Here is a 19,735-nt window from a genome sequence, read left to right as displayed (position 1 = left end):
GCCTGATAATTAAATAAACAATAATAATAAAAAAAACAGCTTGGCTCCCTCCTACAAATCTTAGCCAGCCCTAGTGCTGCCAGTTGAAAAATCAGGGGAACCACAAGGATGGGGTCTTCCTGGATTTACAAATACCAGCACTAGGCTTTGCCAGCCTTTTTCCTAGCAGGGAAGCCCACAGTGTGGGGTCCCCCTGTCAGAATGCCAAACAAGCCTCAGGCTGGATCTAGAGTTAGCAATTAAGAGAGTGAATGACGTAGTGTAGGGGTATATTTATTTCAAATAAAATTATTTTTAAACTCACATATGTGTGTTTTATTTACATTGTTTACACATACTTGCCTACTCGCACAGAAATTCTGGGAGGCTCCCGAATTTCGGGGAGTCCCAGACACCTGGAAGAGTAGGAAAACCTCCCGGACCCTCTAAAATACCCAAATTCAAAACATTGAAGTGCTGGGGACGATGACGACATAGTTGTGTCATTAAGCACCTACACCCGCTATTCAATACCTTGAATTTCTGTGTTTTATGGTAGGAGCGGGGCTATAGTGACGTAATGACGTTGTCACCCCTTCTCCTACCCTCTGTCACATGATCTGTACTCCGATCTCCAATATTAGGCAGGTGGTTTTAATGTTTTGGCTGATTGGTGTATATCTGATTTAGGTGTTGATAGATTTTTGCAGCATTATTTTTGGTATCATACTGATAAATACTGACAGACTTAACAGACATCATTATTATTGAACTGTATTAGTATTACATGCTATATAGAAAGCATTAAAAATCTCAGTGGTCAGGATGACAAAAACATAAAATATGAGAAAGCAAATTTTCAATACGACAATTATTGATTCAAACGTTTCTTATGTTGTTTTGTTTTAAAGTCACTCCATCAAGCTATAAACATTCTTAATACATCCTTTAACTCACGTTTAGTGTCTTGGGTGTATCATAGCAACCATTGAGCTATTAATTAATTAAAGCAGCATTCTCACTTAGTAAGATATATTGAAATTGCAATAAAGTGAAGCCACTTAAGCATTTAACACTCACAGATTAATCACTTTTTACTAGATATGTGCGCAGGCCCCTGGGTTTTGGTTTTGCCCAGAAATCCTCATGTGTTTTGGTTTTCATTAAAAAAAAGTCATGTGATTTTAAATTGTTTTTAGTCCTACATTTATATTTATAAAATTAACATTCATTTACAGACTATTTTCTAATGATATCTTCACAACTGTCTAACTTTTGACCAAAGGCCGCAGCAGGCTAACTGGCTAACTTAAGTGACAGAACAGTGGCACAAATTCATGGCACTTTATAAAACACAAGTTAACCTGTGCATGATACCCATGCATTCTAGTCAAATCAAGCTACTTAAGGTGTTAAAAAGGTTCTTGTTATGCATTTGGGCCTAGCCCAGGCCTCCTCAGGGGAAGAGCGTTACTTCCCGATGCAAGCGCCCTTTTTTAACGTGGTTTTGTCCACATGTCACCACCTCATCATTCTTCTCCATCACCTCATGCTTCATTTTCATCGCCACATCTATCCAGATGTCTATCCAGACACAGGGATCTCTCTCAGCGGTCCTGAGTATCACACTCCTCTCGCTCTGTCACCCCCGGCAACCACCAACCACTCCCCACTGTCACCCCCGGCAACCACCAACCACTCCCACCTGTCACTTCTCCTTCAAGAAATATATATATATTTTTTTTAAATCTTTATAAACACTTTTAACAATTAACAAATTCAATTAACAAATTAAAAACATCTTAGTATACCAAATTTCAGCTCTTTCTGAGTTGTTTTTTCCACACACACTAAGAATTTAATAGGTCCGTGTATAACTCCGCCCAGCAGGTGGCGCTGCAGCTTGGTTTTATTTTTTCCACACACACACAGACAGACTAACACACGCCTCTAGACATTTATATTATAGATATCATTCCTATGAAACATTATAGCACAGTAAAGGCAGACAGGATGGCAGTTTAATAAAGTAAAGGACGCCTTTACACAGAAAGGCAGAGTACTGGCTGACGGAATGGTCATTTTATATAAGAGGATATCCTTGGGTAGGCCACCCCACAACCAGAATGGTTTGACTAAATCGCTGAAGCAGTGTGAAAGTGTGGAATTCCACCTTGTTACTACCTTTTGCTTCAGATGTTGGCAGTCAATTTTGTGAAGCTGCTGTAATGATCTACATGTGATCATTGAATGCCGAAAATGCACAGACATATTAGGGGCCATGGACAGCATCTCTTGCACTAACCTCTCATTTTGAAGAAATTCTGCACCACCAATGTTTGAATAAATCCAGTATCAGCGGCTAAGCGATGGCTCACTGCGAACGTTAGTTATAAATAATATCACTATTTTATACACCAAATAACCAAACAGGGGAGTCATAAAAAAGTTTATACAAATCTAGAGGTGGGAGCCTAAGGAATGGATACCTGGCAGTTTGAATGACAATGACCATCTTAGAAGACGTGGAAAAATTAAGACTTTTGCAGCGTGAAAATGCAGCTCACCCAGCAAGCATGGAGCATTCTTCTTAATGTTCCTTCTCTACACATTTAACTCATTTAATGCTGTCATTCTTAGGTTGCTCCACAAAAGGATATCTAATATTTTCTTGTGGTGCTAAAGTAGATACATTCATAAATTTTAAAAGATGAAAACAGAGTAAGGCTATGTTTGAGTCACAACAGAATGAGAGAGATCTATGTAAATACTCGATAAAACATTTACTTTTACAGTTACTACATTTTTGGTTTTGTGGCTAATCCAGAAAATGTACCTGGTGGAAACTGTAAAAACTTTACCACAAAGTTCAACCTACTTCCACTTTAGATCCACTCCCTTTTATTAATTTAAACGTTTCTGTTTCTGTTCAGTGAGGGGACATTAGTAATATACGTATCTATTACAAGTATTACTTTTGTGTGTTTGGATGTTTTATTCCATTTAGTACATTACAAACATTATCGCTGCGATAGAAAATAACTCATCGCCACAATTTATCAAAAAAATTTGCTAGCCGTTTCATGCATTAGCAGAGGAATTGAAGATCCAGATTTGGGATTTGATTCTACTAATAATAAATAAGTAACTATTAAATAACTAGTAAAAAAATATATTCAAAAATAAAGAATACTATTTTAAATCAATTATTTTTTGAAAAAATGCTTTAATGATAAAAAAAAGCATTTTTTCAATTTTTTTCCCTGTAACAGAAGAAAGATTGCACCACTTGTTAAATAGGGTTTTGTCCGTGAGACCTGATGAATTTTTGCATTTCCGACTGCTATCTATGGCAACTGCAGTGTTAACTCTTGCAGTAACCTCTTGAAGATAGACTTATCACCCTTTAATAATTAAAGCCCTTTGTGTGTTTTAGGGTAACCTCTTGAGAGAAAGCACCATTTTTGCCAGAGATAGGGCTTTTCACACTTTCTTAAATAGAGCTCTTAGTGAGTTATCAAGGTTTCCAAAATCAGAATGTTGGAACACCACCTGAGTAGAACAGAACAGAGAATGCATGTTTCTATTAAACAGAAGGAAAATAAATGTGCCAGAGAATGTAAGGCTAAGAAATTAAACATTTACTGTTCCCCTGACAGTTATACTTTTCTTGTGTGTCAACAGATTTGCCTTCTTTTTTTTTTATAAACCAGCAGTTAGGTGATTTGTCAAAGGAAATTTAACTGATCGTCATTGATGCTTGAAATATGTAGGTAAAGTATAAATAATATTCAGAAGCAAAGATGCATTAACTAAGTATACTCAGATGAGTATATTGAAATGCATGCAGGAATACTTTGAAATGCTTTTGCAGATACTCATCTAAAATACTTAATCCATGTCCTCAATGCTATTTGCTTTAAGGAAAGTATTACACTTTGTGAAATCTTCACATAGCAAAATATACAGTAAGGTTATTGAACAAGATGAACTATTAATTTTTGCTTAGTAAAACATGTTTCACATTTTAAAAAACAGTAACCTTCAGATAGTTAATGGTAGTAAAACACACATTAAGAACCTAATTTATATTATTTCTTACAAATAAATCTTTTGCTGAATGAACCTTATCTTGTTAATCATGTTTGCACTAATAAGAATAGATTAAACCATTTTAGTGTCCACTTTATTAAATCTGTTGCTATAATTTATCTTAGTTTAATAAAATCTTCCAAATGGGAAATTGAATTACTTGAAAGTGCACAAACTACTAGTACTAAATAGCTTTTAAAATGAACTTTGCATATGTAATAGCAAATGTAAATACAACTTATTTACTTTTCTACAATACTAATTTAACTATTAGAATTGTTTTACAATGAGAAACAAGATTTAAAACCATAGAAAGATATATAGATTTCCCACACTCTTTCAGATTAACCTCTATTATCTAGGGCGTCAAGCATGCCCTTAAAACTAATTTCTTTATTCAAGCCCATCAACCCTCTTATTTGCCTCTGTTACCACATCCACATCCTCACTCAGTGCCTTCCAATTTGTATCATCCCCTTCCTTTAAGGGAAGCAGGGCCCTCTTTCCTCATGTTCTACTACTTTTCATCACCATCTGTTCCTCTAGGCCTGCTACCCTAGCCCTGTTTTATTGAACTCAGGCCTACTTCACATTGGACATTACCATTACTCTCACTGTCCTATAAATAACTCATATTTGCCGTATGAGTATTGAAACCTCCCCTCCTGAGGATCCTGGAGGGGAGGGCCAGTGAAAGTGCAAGAGGGGGTGTGGTGATGCTATCACACTGTGGCCCAGCCCTCTGCTATGAAATACAGAAATTACCAGCATTACATAGCTTGATTATTATTATTAATTTTTATTTATAGGGCGCTACTAAGTGTCCGTAGCGCCGTACAGGGACAAATGAAATTACAATAAGAGGAGAGACAGCACAGTACAGTAAACAATAAGCATAATAACTCTGAGAGCTCAAAGCACAGCTAGGGGTGGGGGAGGGGAGAGGAGAAGGTCTGCATACGATGGAGCCCAAGAAGGACGGCACGGATGACAGGGAGACCCCCAGGGGGGAGAGGAGGAAATGAGAGGGCACAGAGGGGGAAGAGAGTCCAAGAGGAGGAGGGAAAGGTAGCTGGAGAGCAGAGTTAAAAGTGGTGAAGACAGGAGGAGAAGGTGACCCTGCTCAAAGGAGCGTACAATCTAAGGGGTGGGGTAGGCAGACAAAGAACAAAGAGACACAGGGGAGAGAAGGAGGAACGGAGGATAAGGATAAGGGAAGGGGAATGAAGGGGAAGAGGCATAAGAAAGGTAGGTAATTAAGTGGGAGACTGGAAGGCTTTAAGAAAAAGGTGGGTTTTTAAAGCCCGTTTGAAACTCGACAGATTAGGGGAAGTTCTCATGGAGGGAGGGAGATTGTTCCAGTGGAGGGGGGCAGCGCGGGCGAAATCTTGGATACGCACGTGGGAGGAGGTGATCAGGGGGGAAGAGAGGCGACGGTCATTGGCAGATCGGAGATGGCGGGATGGAGCATTAATAGAGAGGAGGGTGTATATGTAGGGTGCAGTGGAGTTGGCAAGGGCCTTGTATGTAAGAGTGAGGAGCTTGAAGAGGATTTTGTAGGGGAAGGGGAGCCAGTGAAGGGATTGGTAGAGGGGCGAGACAGACGAGGAGCAGCGAGAAAGGAAGATAAGCCTAGCAGCTGCATTAAGAACAGATCAAAGGGGAGCAAGATGAGATTGGGGGAGGCCAGTGAGGAGGAGGTTGCAATAGTCCAAACGAGAGATGATCAGAGAGTGAATAAGACATTTGGTGGCATTTTGGGAGAGGAAGGGCCGGATGCGAGCGATGTTACGCAGCTGGAAGCGACAGGATTTAGCGAGAGAGAGAATGTGGGGGCCAAAGGAGAGAGAGGAGTTGAGGATGACACCGAGGCAGCCAAGTTGGGGGACAGGGGAGATAGAGGTGTTGTCGACAGTGATAGAGAGGTCAGAAGGGGGCAAGGTGTGAGCGGGAGGAAAGACTATCAGTTTTGGCGAGGTTGAGTTTGAGGAATCGGGAGGACATCCAGGAGAAGATGGCAGAGAGGCAGGCGGACACCCTAGAGAGTTCGCTCGGGAATTGAACTCATGACCCCAGTGCTGTAAGGCAGATGTGCTAACCACTACGCCACCGTGCTGCAGATCATTGGTGACTTTGGCCAGGGCAGTTTCAGTGGAGTGAAGGGGGCGAAAACCAGACTGGAGAGGATCGAGGAGGGAATGTTCCGAAAGGTAGGAGGAGAGACGGCTGCAAACAAGCCTTTCAAGAATTTTGGAGGAAAAGGGAAGGAGAGATATGGGGCGATAGTTGGAGGGAGAAGTGGGGTCAAGATTAGGTTTCTTAAGAATGGGGGACACGAGAGCATGTTTGAAGGAGGAGGGGAAGATGCCGGTAGAGAGGGCGAGATTAAAGAGATGGGCAAGGTGGGAGCAGGTGGTGGGGGAAAGGGATCGAAGAAGGTGGTAGAGGATGGGATCCAGGGGACAGGTAGAGGGGGGGGGAGGATGAAATGAGAGAGTGGACTTCCTCGCCCGTGGTGGGGAGGAAGGAGTAGAGGGGAAGGTGGCTGGGTGGGAGGATGTAGGAGTGGGGTGGGGTGGACGAGAGAGAGGAGAAGGAGATTTCAAGTCGGATGGCCTCAATTTTAGAGGAGAAAAAGGAGGCGAAGTCGGAGGCAGTCAGGGATGAGGGGGTGGGAGGAGGGGGTGGGGCCAGGAGAGTGCTGAAGGTTGCGAAGAGGCGGCGGGGGTTGGAGGATTGGGACGAGATAAGGAATTTAAAGAAAGATTGTTTAGCGAGTGAGAGGGCAGAGCTGTGGGATGAAAGGATGAATTTAAAGTGGAGGAAGTCAGCCAGGCAGCGGGATTTTCTCCAGTGGCATTCAGCGGTACGAGAACATTTTTGGAGGTAGCGGGTAAATTTGGAGTGCCAGGGTTGGGGTTTGGAGCAACGAGGGTGGACGAAGTGAGCAGGGGCGAGTGCATCCAGAGCAGAGGTGAGGGTGAGATTGTAGAGGGAGACCGCCTGGTTGAGGCAGGCCAGGGAGGAAAGGGGAGAGCGGAGGGTATCGAGAGAGGAGGACAGAGAGGCTGGGTGAAGAGCGTCGAGGTTGCGTATGGACAGAGTAGGTTTGGGCAGGGGGAGGGGAGCAGGAGAAGAGGAGAGGGAGAAGGAGAGGAGATGGTGATCGGATAGAGGAAAGGGAGAGATGGAGAAGTCAGAGAGACTACATAGGTAGATGAAGACAAGATCAAGGGAGTGACCAAGGCAGTGGGTAGAGGAGGACGTCCATTGGGTGAGACCAAGGGAGGTAAAGAGGGTGAGCAGTTTGCAGGAAGCTGGGTCGGTGGGATTGTCCATGTGGAAGTTGAAGTCACCGAGGATGATGGAGGGGAGGTCGGAGGAGAGGTGGTGAGGAAGCCAGGCAGTAAAGTTGTCAAGGAAGAGGGAGGTGGGGCCAGGTGGGCGGTAGATGACAGTGACCCGGAGATGGATGGGGTAGAAGAAGCGGATGGAGTGGGCTTCAAAGGAGGAGAAGGAGAGGGAGGATTCAGGGGGAATGACACGAAAAATGCAGGTGGAGGATAGGAGGAAGCCCACCCCCCCGCCTGGGCAGTCACCAGGTCTGGTGGAGTGGGTGAAGGAGAGGCCACCATAGAAGAGGGCGGCGGGGGAGGCGGTGTCAGAGTTGGAGAGCCAGGTTTCAGTAATGGCAAGAAGGTTAAGGGAGTTGGATAAAAAGACATCGTGGATAGCAGTCAGTTTGTTGCGGACTGATCTAGCGTTCCAGAGGGCACATGAGAAGGGGGGAGAGGATAGAGGGGAGATGGGGATGAGGTTAGCAAGATGGGCGGTGCGCGGGGGAGGGCGGGGGGGAGCGGGAGAGGTAGGGCGGGGGAGAGTATGGGTATGGAACAAGAGCAGGGAGGCATAGTTTGGAGAGAGAGGGGGGTGACTAAAGATAGGACTGAGAAGGACAAATGAATGGAACAAGAACAAAAGGCAGAGCCAATAGGCAGAGGCAAAAGCAATGTAAGGGGCCGTAAAGGTTAAATAAAATGGAGATAAATTAATTGACTTCCTGTCTGCTGATCTGAGGAGAGGAGCGACGCTGGCACAACTACAGGTAAGTGAAGGGGGGAACTGCCCTGCATATCTATAGGAAGGGGGGAACTGCCCTGCATATCTATAGGAAGGGGGGGGAACTGCCCTGCATATCTATAGGAAGGGGGGGGGACTGTCCTGCATATCTATAGGAAGGGGGGGGACTGCCCTGCATATCTATAGGAAGGGGGGGAACTGCCCTGCATATCTATAGGAAGGGGGGGAACTGCCCTGCATATCTATAGGAAGGGGGGAACTGCCCTGCATATCTATAAGAAGGGGGGGAACTGCCCTGCATATCTATAGGAAGGGGGGGAACTTTCCTGCATATCTATAGGAAGGGGGGGAACTGCCCTGCATATCTATAGGAAGGGGGGGAACTGCCCTGCATATCTATAGGAAGGGGGGGGAACTGCCCTGCATATCTATAGGAAGGGGGGGAACTGCCCTGCATATCTATAGGACGGGGGGAACTGCCCTGCATATCTATAGGAAGGGGGGGAACTGCCCTGCATATCTATAGGAAGGGGGGGGGAACTGCCCTGCATATCTATAGGAAGGGGGGAACTGCCCTGCATATCTATAGGAAGGGGGGGGAACTGCCCTGCATATCTATAGGAAGGGGGGTGGAACTGCCCTGCATATCTATAGGAAGGGGGGGACTGCCCTGCATATCTATAGGAAGGGGGGGAACTGCCCTGCATATCTATAGGAAGGGGGGGAACTGCCCTGCATATCTATAGGAAGGGGGGGACTGCCCTGCATATCTATAGGAAGGGGGGAACTGCCCTACATATCTATAGGAAGGGGGAAACTACCCTGCATATCTATAGGGAGGGGGGGAATTACCCTGCATATCTATAGGGAGGGGGGGGAACTACCCTGCATATCTATAGGGAGGGAGAGGGGGACTGTCATACAAATCTATAGGGTGGGAGGGGGGCTGCCATGAAAATCTATAGGGAGGGAGAGAGGTTGATATGTATGAAGGAGGGCAGAGGAGGGGGGCTGATATATGTGACTGGGGGAGTTTTGATGTGACGGGGGGATAGCTACAGAGTGGAGGTAAGGAAAATAGCTGCAAGGGGGGTGGATGCAGGGTGGGAGGTAAAGAAAATGGCTGCAGCAGGGGTTAAGGAAAATGGCTGTGGGGGGGTTGTGGTTAAGGAAAATGGCTGCAGGGGGTATTTAAAAAATAGAGCAGCTTTGGGGGGCAGAATCTCATGATTGTGTGGTGGTCACATGGGTGGTCTCAGCAATCACTAAAATACTAAATATTAGTGAGATGAGGCTGGTAGATGTTTGTATTTGATTGACAACAAATATTCAGATATTGCTTATATATGCCTGTCCAATATCTTTTAGCTGACCATAATGTAGTGTTTTGTTTTAACTAAAGGGCCTAATCATTCAGGGTTTGCATTATAATACATTTTTGCATTTTCAAAACAGGACGCCAACTTTCCAGAAGCCAGCGAGAGGATAACAAAGTTGCAAGAGTGAAGAGCAAGAACAGGTAAGAGACAATGGCACAATCTGTCTAAATTTGAATGCTGGAGAATACATCTGAACATTCATATTCAGGAGTGTTCCTATACACCTACATATTCGGAGGAGGGGGCGCTGCGGCCATATTAGCCTAGGGCGGCCAGAACCCTTAATCAGGCCCTGCTTCCCTGGGCCACTTTCTGCAGCTCACTTCAGTAGACTTAAGCTGGGTACACACTACAGGGTTTTTGTCCAATAATCGGCTGAACCAGCCGACATACGACCGCTTGTTCGAAAGCCGGGTCAGTGTGTGTAGTCCGATCAGTCTGACGATTCATGCATACACACTGACATGTTTTACCTTCAGATCTGTGCTCTTCATCTGGCCCTTTGTCTGGTTCTCTAGTGTGCACTCTTAAAAACACATAAATAATGCTGAACTAAATACTTTTCTATATTAAAAACAGGGAATGTTAGTTCCACATATTGCAATATATGTTAAGCTGACCAACTCACGCCAAACTCTTCCCATTCTGGTCAGTCCTAACATGCTCAAATGTTATGCATGCAATGTTAGTTCCACATATTGCAATATGTGGAACTAACATTGCCTGTTTTTAATATGGAAAAGTATTTAGTACAGCATTACTATGGGTTTGGAGAGTGCAGGGCATCCCTGTTTTTTGTCTGTACAATGTGGGCAACCCCCTCTTGCACGCCAGTCTGTACATGGAGAGTGCAGAGGATCTACGTCTGTTTTTGTTTATGCAATGTAAATCCCATCAATCTTGCACCCCATTCTTTACATTAATTAATTCTAACTTGTGTAAGGTGAGTCCTAAGTCTCCCATGGCTGCTAGTGCTTGGAAAACACTTGCCTTTAAAAGCTGTGGGAAGTTAAGTCTTAAGCCCAGACAAAAAAGCATAGCATTTGATCATGTTAGGACTAGAGATGGATGGGCTCTTTTTCCCAAAAACTGAGACCACCCGAACTTAGGGGTATTTTCGTGCTTTTTTGGTTTCCGAAACGAGGCAAAACATCATTGTGACGTCATCGGATCTCGCGAGTTTTGGAATCTATAAATACTACCCTCCATGACGATTTAGTGCCATTTGAGAGAGGGATACAGAAGGGGTAGGATAGAGTGTAGAGCAGTTGGGCAGGCAAAGTTACAGAAGTGAAAGAGGGTGGTAGCAGTGCTCAGTAAAGCTCCATTGCTAATTGTCATTGCTGAAAAGCAAATATACAAATCCTTGTAGATTATTTGTCTGAATTTGCACCAAAAAGTGTAGGGTGTTACATGCAGCCAAGGACAAGAGCTCCATTGCTGAATTTGTCATTGCTGAAATACAAATATAATATACTAGTCCTTGCAGGCTTTTTTTCTGAATTTGCACCAAAAAGTGTGGGGTGTTATATACACCCAAAGACAAGAGCTTCATTGCTGAATTTGTCATTGCTGAAATACAAATATAATATACTAGTTCTTGCATGTTTCTTTTCTGAATTTGCACCAAAAAGTGTAGGGTGTTATCAAAATGGATTCACAGAAGTACACAGGTGAGCAGGAGCACCAAACAGCTGCTGCCACCAGTCATGATGATCGTAATCCCTGTACATCATCTGGTAAAGCCTATGTAAAAGTAGATAGTGTTTTTAAGTCCTGAAAACAAAAAAGTGAAAAAACACATTTTACCTTGGTCAAGAAAGAAACACCTGTAATCAAGGCATAGTTAAGCGCCGAAAAAACCAAAATTGCCAACATACCATTCTACACACGCAGTAAAGAATCAGGCCTTCACCTTTCTCTATGAGTGCTAGTTCTGCAACTGTCAGAGGGGAATCTTCTTGTAAGGTCAGTCATGATGATGCAAGACCTTGTCATTCTGACTCAAAAAGTGGGTTATATAGGTAACACAAAAAGGAGAGTTGCGCTGCTAATTATCATTGCTGAAATCCAAATACTAGTCCTTGCAGGATTTCTATAGGTAACAGACAAAGAGGAGTGCACCATTATTAAGAGTTATTGCTGAAATAGAAATTATAGGGCTGGCTGGCTTGGTCTAAATCTGCAGTTACATTTTACTGTACCATAGCTCACTCAGAAACAGGAGAGGTGGCAGGGTTCAGTGCTTAAACAGAAATTGTAATAATAGGGCTGTCAGTGTTCTTCAAAGTCTCAATTGACATTGTATTGTGCCATAGCTCATACAGAAACAGGAGGGGTGTCATTGTTGTTGTCACTCTCCAGTCTCAGTCATGAAGATACTAATCCCACTACCTCATGTGCTAAAGTGCATAGTGGTTTTAAGTCAGGGAAACAAAAATGTAAATAAAAAGCTTGTACCTTTTTAAAGACAAATAGGCTCTCTAAAAAAAAGCTGAAAGTTTTCTCTAGAATAACATAAAATTGCCCAGATACCATTCTACCCCAAATATTAGCAGGGGTACCAGCATCAGGTAGCTCCCTTCTCTTAGCTATATTTCAGCACCTGCAATCTACACTGTCATTATATTCACCCTCATCATTATGTACATCTTCCTCAAATAATACTAATTCATCCCCGCTGGAATCCACCATCACAAAAGTCTGTGTACTTTGATGTATTTGCCAATAATAGCCTTCCTCAAGGAATTTGTAGATCATTTTATGGCAGAGCTGTCCCGATTTTTGGGCAATTCTTTTAGAGCAGAGCAAATGTGAAAATGTTGTGCCGACTCATCTGCATCTCCACTGGGTGTCTTGGGAAAGCTAAGTTTTTTCAGAGAAGCAGTTGCTAGAGAAACTGAAGGAGGAGACGTCATTACAAGATGTTGATAGCTCTTGGATCCTGGCAAAGCGAATTAAGTCCTAGATCTACAATAACAATGTATCGGATTTGATTAGTTTTATTTCATCCTTCAATTTCTCTAGCTGCTTCTCAAAAAGTATAATTAAGGCAATCACCTGACTCAAGCTAACCATGTCTGCACTCTCTTCACAGGTGATTACTATGCTGGACTAGAGTACATTCCCCTCAAATTCTTGTCTTCTTGCAGCTGCTGCATTCTCCTACATGCTGTTGCAGAATCCCGAAAATGACCCTAAATTTTTCGGGACACAGACAGCATCTCCTGCATATCACTGTCATTTTTTAAAAGTTCTGTAACACCAAGCTGAATGTGTGAGCAAAACAGAAAATGTGATAAATCCCCCCCCCCCCCCCCCCCCCCGCTGTGATGCTCTAACAATATTGGTGGCGTTATCAGAAATCACATATCCTCAGGAGAGTCCAAGCAGGATTAGCCATGTAGCATTGACATCTCTTATTTTTTGTAACAGATTGTCAGCTGCATGCCTTTTAGTGTAGCCGCTGATACACAGAGTAGCCTACTTCTGAAAAATGTGTCGTACTTGGATACATGCTGCTGCTATTCCTGCTGGTGAAGGCGAATCACCATCCCAGTGGGCTGTCACAGTCAAATAATCTTTAGTTTGCCCAGTTCCGCTTGTCCCATATCTGTGGTTAAGTGTACAGTGGGTAGAATGGCATTTTGCAGCCCAATAATTAAATTTTTACGAACTTTCTGGTAGAGGTGAGGAATAGCTTTTCTAATAAAATGGTGTTGTGATGGAATTTGGTAATAGGGACAGAAGACCTCAAGTAACTGCCTAAAACCAGCTGCATTAATAGTGGATATTGGACGCAGATCTAATACTAGCATAGTCCCCATGGCGTCTGTGATCCGCTTTGCAAATGGGGGACAGCTTTCTTACTTTCTTCCTTTAGCAAAGGATTGTTTAACAGTAAATTGTTGTAAACTACTGCTAGTCTTCATCTGGGTTGAAGATCAACCCCCAGCAGCAGCAGCGGGACTAACGCTGAATAATTCTTCAGAGGAATCATGGTTAGTGGAGGAGTCATCTAGAATTAGGAACTTGGATGCAGGACTAACTCCCATCACTTCTGGGAATATTGATAGTGAACGTATTGGGGGTGTAGAGTGCAGGTGCTGGAATGTAGATGAGAGCAGAGAGGCAGATGGTGCTGGACTGCTTGTTGTTATTTTTTTAACATAAGTTTCTGATTTTCCCAACAGCTTTCCATGACCTCGCTTCAAATGCCGTAACATGGATGAGGATCCTAGATGGTTAAGGTCCCTACCTTTACTGAGTGTGGCTTTAAAAACAAATGGCTAGATAACTGTTGTCAGGATTTGCGTAAAAATAATTCCACACTTAAGAGGTGGATTTTTGGTCTTATGCCCAGGCATGACAATGGCCTTTTTCTTATCACTAGCAAGAACTGCTCCAATCTTTGCTTGAAAATGTATGAAAATAATATTGTGACCTGTGAGGTGGTCAAAATTGACTTCCAATGAATTGAAATTAGTGTTATTGAGGTTAATAATAATAATGTAGGATCAAAAAAAGAGCAACATTATGTGATTTTAGCATATTTTAGCAACTTTTTTTTAAAAAAAATACAGGTCCAAAACGAAAACCAAAGCCAAAACACACGAGGGTGGTTTTGCCAAAACCAAAACCAAAACACAAAGCTAATCCAGATCGAAAACCAAAACCCCTTTACAGGGGTCAGTGATCATCTCTAGTTAGGACTGACCAGAATGGGGAGACTTTGGCGTGAGTTTGTCAGCTTAACATATACAGTATTGAAATATGTGGAACTAACATTCACTATTTTTAATATAGAAAAGTATTTTGTACAGCATTAATTATGTGTTTGGAGAGTGCAGAGCATCCCTGTTTTTTGTCTATACAATGTGGGCAACCCCCTCTTGCACCCCAGTCTGTACATGGAGAGTCCAGAGGATCTACGTATGTTTTTAAGGAAACAATGTTTTTTTGTTCTAAAAGCAAACAAAGTCCAGTATAATGTGAGTGCTAACAAATTATTAACAGGCAGGAAGACAGTGTCCTAGTGAGAGAGTTAGGGTCGCCTGATGTCTCTTTGGTGGAAAGTGTCCTCTTCTTCTGTGATGTCAACAATAAAATCACCGTTTATCAGCAAGATGTTGTTTATAGTTGTTTATGTCTGGTATCTGTCTGGTCTCAGTGCCACTATATATATATATATATATATATATATATATATATATATATATATATATATATATATAAATATATATATTATACACATATATTATACACATATCTATTTGATAGTCTAAGGAAAATATATGTCAAACCAGGTTATGTTTTTGAAATGTGAACAGTCAAGAAAAAATAATTTTTTTAAAGTACAGAAAAGTTAGATAGTAAAAACTATAGCTATTTAGGACCAGTTTTCTTTTGATCTATTGTGCATACTCCCCGCTGTCCTTCCTCAGCACTAGACACAGCAAGGGGACAAAAAATACATACTGACGTGTCATGAAGGAAATTATTTCATCAGTTCAACATAGTAAGGTATTGTAAAGATGAATAACAAGTGAGGAGGGGGCATTCATCCAAGAAATGCAGTTTTTGCAGAAATACATCTTATGTTCTCTCTCATCATACTGCTGTGTATATGACTAAAGTGCATTCGGCAAACCAACAATAATAAAAATTCACATTTACTCAGGATGATATATAGTTTAACGACTTTATATAATAGTAATTATAACAACATATTTTGCACATGGTATAAAAATATCTGTCTATCTCTCTTCCTCACTATTTCTCTCTCTCCTTCTCTCTCTCTTAAAAATGTTTTATAACTGTTGTATGTCAAAAATACATTTTAACTGATGTGATTTTATGTGTACTACTAATTGACCATACATATATGCGTTGTAGATTGTTGAAATATTTAAGACAATACCAAGAGACATGTGGTCCTAATTTTCACTTACATCATATGAGTACATGACTTTCATGAGTTTCTACTGCTTAATGCTGATTTCCAACTGGCCTTGATAAGCATGCTTTTTCTAAAAAATGTTAACGTCAGTAAAAGAATGCAAGTAATATTTAGATGGAATCTATTAGTTTCAATAACTCCATACCCATTTCTACTTATGTTTGTGGTCAAGAGCAGTGGTGTCATAATTGTATTTAACAGATGCTGCGTGCTCTATTTACTAGCTTTTACTGAATTTCAGGTGTAGAATCTGTAGATCCAAAACAATATGATATCTTCATGGTATGGATACAACAAGGTGCTGGAAATATTCCTTAGATATTCAGGTCCATGATGGCATCTGATAGCATCATGCAGTTGCTCAGATTAGTTAGTTGTACATTCACATTAGTTGTTGTACCCTTCTGCTACACCACATCCCAAAGTTGCATTGAAATCTGGATGCTGTGCAATCTATTAGAGACCATGGAACTCATTCGTGGAAGCAGCTTGATAATGATGATGTGTGGTGTATGCCATTGCACGGTATCCTGTCGGAAATAGCCGTTAGACAATGAGCAGGCTTTGGCCATAAAGAGATGCACATGGTAAGAAAAAATACTCAAGTAGGCTGTGGCATTTAAACAAATTGTTATTAAGGGGCCTAATGTTTGCCGGGTGGGTTACACAATATTATAATGCTGATCACCCTGACAACTATATATTACCAAAATAATTCAGAATATTATCATTACAACATAAATAAAATATAGACTTACTATTACAAAGACACAGAAGATCTCCGACGTGGCTGTCAAGAAATTTTGAATACAGAAAATCCTGTCAGTTCACATTGATGTAACTTATACAGCAGCATAAATATTTAAAGCGGCTATAGCAGGTCACAGCGCCTAGCCCTAACCCTAACCCTAACACTATCCCTAACCCTTAGATGACAAATTACTAAGTCGCTCTATTAAGTGACATAAATGTGAATTGTTGTGATTTTGTGCATTCAGATTTAATGACAGCCACATCAGAGATCTTCTATGTCTTGGAATCTTGTGCCCAAAATGTATTTCAGCCATAGCAAGTTTCTCGTTAAGGACCATTATATCATTGGATTATGGAGGTCCTTATAAACATCCTAGGAATAGCAAAATGGGAATTGGTTTCAAAAAGTATAAAGTATTTCTTCAGGTTATGCACTAAAATCTGGAATAGCGCTAGTCTCAGTCTTTAGAGCACTCAGATTAAGGCACTTATACCTTACATACTGAAATTGAAGAGAAGATTAGTAGGCAATACCTACTAAAATGTGTGAAAATTATGCAGAAAATTATTGATTGAATTTATGAACCCTTACTGGATTATATTGTTTTTCCTTCCAGAAACATGACTGCAGCAGTAGAAGGGAGAAGGACTCTTTGACTACATCCATGGATTGCAGATCCACAACCAAAGAATTGCCTTCCCATGTTTACATTCAAACGTACCTTTTCTTTGGTCAAAAACTGGATTCAATGATACAGAAGACTACTGAAGGAGTTTTAATTATCTGCCCTAAAATAGAAGAGCAAGACATTTTCCTTATTTTTCTTCGAGACAACAGTTTATGGAAGCTCGTACTTAAAGGCCTTTGAAAACGTATTCTAAGCAGTCTGATAGGACTCCTAGACAGTACTTTCTGCTATTAAAAGCTAAAAGAGACAGGCCAGGACAACAAACAACCCAAATAATTCCTTTGAGGCCAGTCTCTGTTTGTAACATCCTTATAAATGTATTTAATTGGGAAAAAGTGTAGACTTCTTTTAATTTTTTTTCCATTAATTACTATATTATTAACAGGTGGCAATAATTTAATATCTTTTCTGTGTCTTCTGCTGGGACTTTATATTGCACATAATTATTGTACATTTTCTGCAGTGTGTTGTGTCTCACTAACAAGTGCCGTATATACAAAGCATACCTAGACGTGTATGTAACAAGAGACTTTTCTTAAAATCAGCTTGTAGTTAATTATGGATGTGCGTGTTCCCGATTTCTGTGCATTTTTTTAAAAAAGCACACACTACATTTGTTTTGCATGCCTTAATCAATCAGGCCCATAATGTGTCTCTGGAGGGTGATGCGGATGCGCCCTCCTATATAATTGTACTCACTTCAAAATGCTAATTTAGAAGGTCCTCCTGAATATGCACTTTCTTAGCTTTTTCTTTTAATGTATGTTCTGAAAGTTCCACTTGTTGTAAGTACCTATATAGAGTTTCTTTCTTCACAAGTAACGTGCTATTTATAATATCAGATGGATGTCTGATGTCCTCTCGATTCCTCAAACTTAACCTCATCAAAACCGAACTCATAGTCTTCCCTCCCCCTCGCTCCCCGCCCCATTCGGACCTTTCTATCACTGTCGACAACACCTCTATCTCCCCTGTCCCCCAACTTCGCTGCCTCGGCGGGTCATCCTCCACTCCTCTCTCTCCTTTGGCCCCCACATTCTCTCTCTTGCTAAATCCTGCCGCTTCCAGCTGCGGAACATCACTCGCAACTGGCCCTTCCTTTCCCAAGATGCCACTAAATGCCTCATTCACTCCCTGATCATCTCCCGCTTGGACTACTGTAACCTCCTCCTCACTGGCCTCCCCCACTCTCACCTTGCTCCCCTCCGATCTGTACTTAACGCTGCCGCTAGGCTTATCTTCCTTTCTCACCGCTCCTCTTCTGTCTCCCCCCTCTACCAATCCCTTCATTGGCTCCCCTTACCCTACAGAATCCTGTTCAAGCTCCTCACTCTTACATACAAGGCCCTCGCCAACTCCACAGCACCCTACATCTCCTCCCTCCTCTCTATTCATGCTCCATCCCGCCCTCTCAGATCGGCCAATGACCGTCGCCTCTTTTCTCCCCTGATCACCTCCTCCCACGCGCGTATCCAAGACTTCGCCCGCGCTGCCCCCCTCCACTGGAACAAGCTCCCTCCCTCCATCAGAACTTTCCCCAATCTGTCCAGTTTCAAACGGTGTTTAAAAACCCACCTTTTTCTTAAAGCCTTTCAGTCTCCTACTTAACTCCCTACCTGCTCTTCTGACTCTTCCCCTTCATTCCCCTTTCCTTCATTCCCCTCCCCCTCTCTATTCCTCCTTCTCTCCCTCTCTCCCCTGTGTGTCTCTGTCAGTCTACCCCACCCCTTAGATTGTACGCTCCTTTGAGCAGGGTCTTCTCTCCTCCTGTCTTCTTCACTTTCAAATCTGCTCGCCAGCTTCCCTGCTTCCTCCTCGAGGACCCTCTTCCCCCGCCCCCTCTCGCTCCCTCCTCTTCCCCCTGGGGGTCTCCCTCTCATCTGTGCCCTCCCTCCTAGGTGCTGTTGTTGGCAGACCATCCCCTCTCCTCTTCCCCCCTCTAGCTGTGCCCTGAGCTCACTGAGTTATTGTGATTATTGTTTACTGTACTGTGCTGTCTCACCTCGTATTGTAATTTTGTTTGTCCCTGTACGGCGCCGCAGACACCTAGTGGCGCCCTATAAATAAAAAAAAAAAATAATAATAATAATAAAATGTCTAGAAAAAGAAAAAAAAACAATAATGAGGTCTTCACCTATTCTAAACCACCTTTCCACAGAGTTAATTTACTCATAGGTACTCCCATGACTCAGGACCCATCTCAAGGTAATAGAGACTTATCCCAAGCACACAGTCTTGGTGTCACACTTGACTCCATCCTCTGCTTTATTTCTCACATCCAGACTTTCTCCCAGTACTGTCAACTCCACCTTAAAAACAGAATATGCTCTTTTCTTATTCAACATGCTGCCAAAAATCTTATCCATTCTCTCATATTCTCCCGTCTTGACTATTGCAATCTCTTTCTATTTGAAATTCCTGACACCCATATATCCACACTACAATATATCATAAACACTGCTGCAAGACTGAACTTCCTCTCTCACCACTCATCTGCTGCACCACTTTGCACATCCCTACAATGGCTCCCTGTGTCCTCCAGAATCAAATTGAAATGACTCACCCTTACCTACAAAGCCCTGAACAACACTACATTTCATACATCTCAAATCTCATATCAAAATACTCTCCCTCCCACCCTCTTAGATCTACCTCTGGCCTGTGCCTTGTCTCATCTCTGGCACCCACCTCTGATTCCCGTCTACAGGACGTCTCCCGTGCTGCTCGCCACTGGAATTCCCTATCATGCTCAATCAGTCTTTCCCACAGTCTTCCAATCTGCAGACGCTCTTTGAAAACCCATC

The sequence above is a fragment of the Mixophyes fleayi genome, chromosome 5 (genome assembly GCF_038048845.1).
Source record: "Mixophyes fleayi isolate aMixFle1 chromosome 5, aMixFle1.hap1, whole genome shotgun sequence".
Classification (NCBI taxonomy): Eukaryota; Metazoa; Chordata; class Amphibia; order Anura; family Limnodynastidae; genus Mixophyes; species Mixophyes fleayi.
This window is presented reverse-complemented; position numbering follows the sequence as displayed.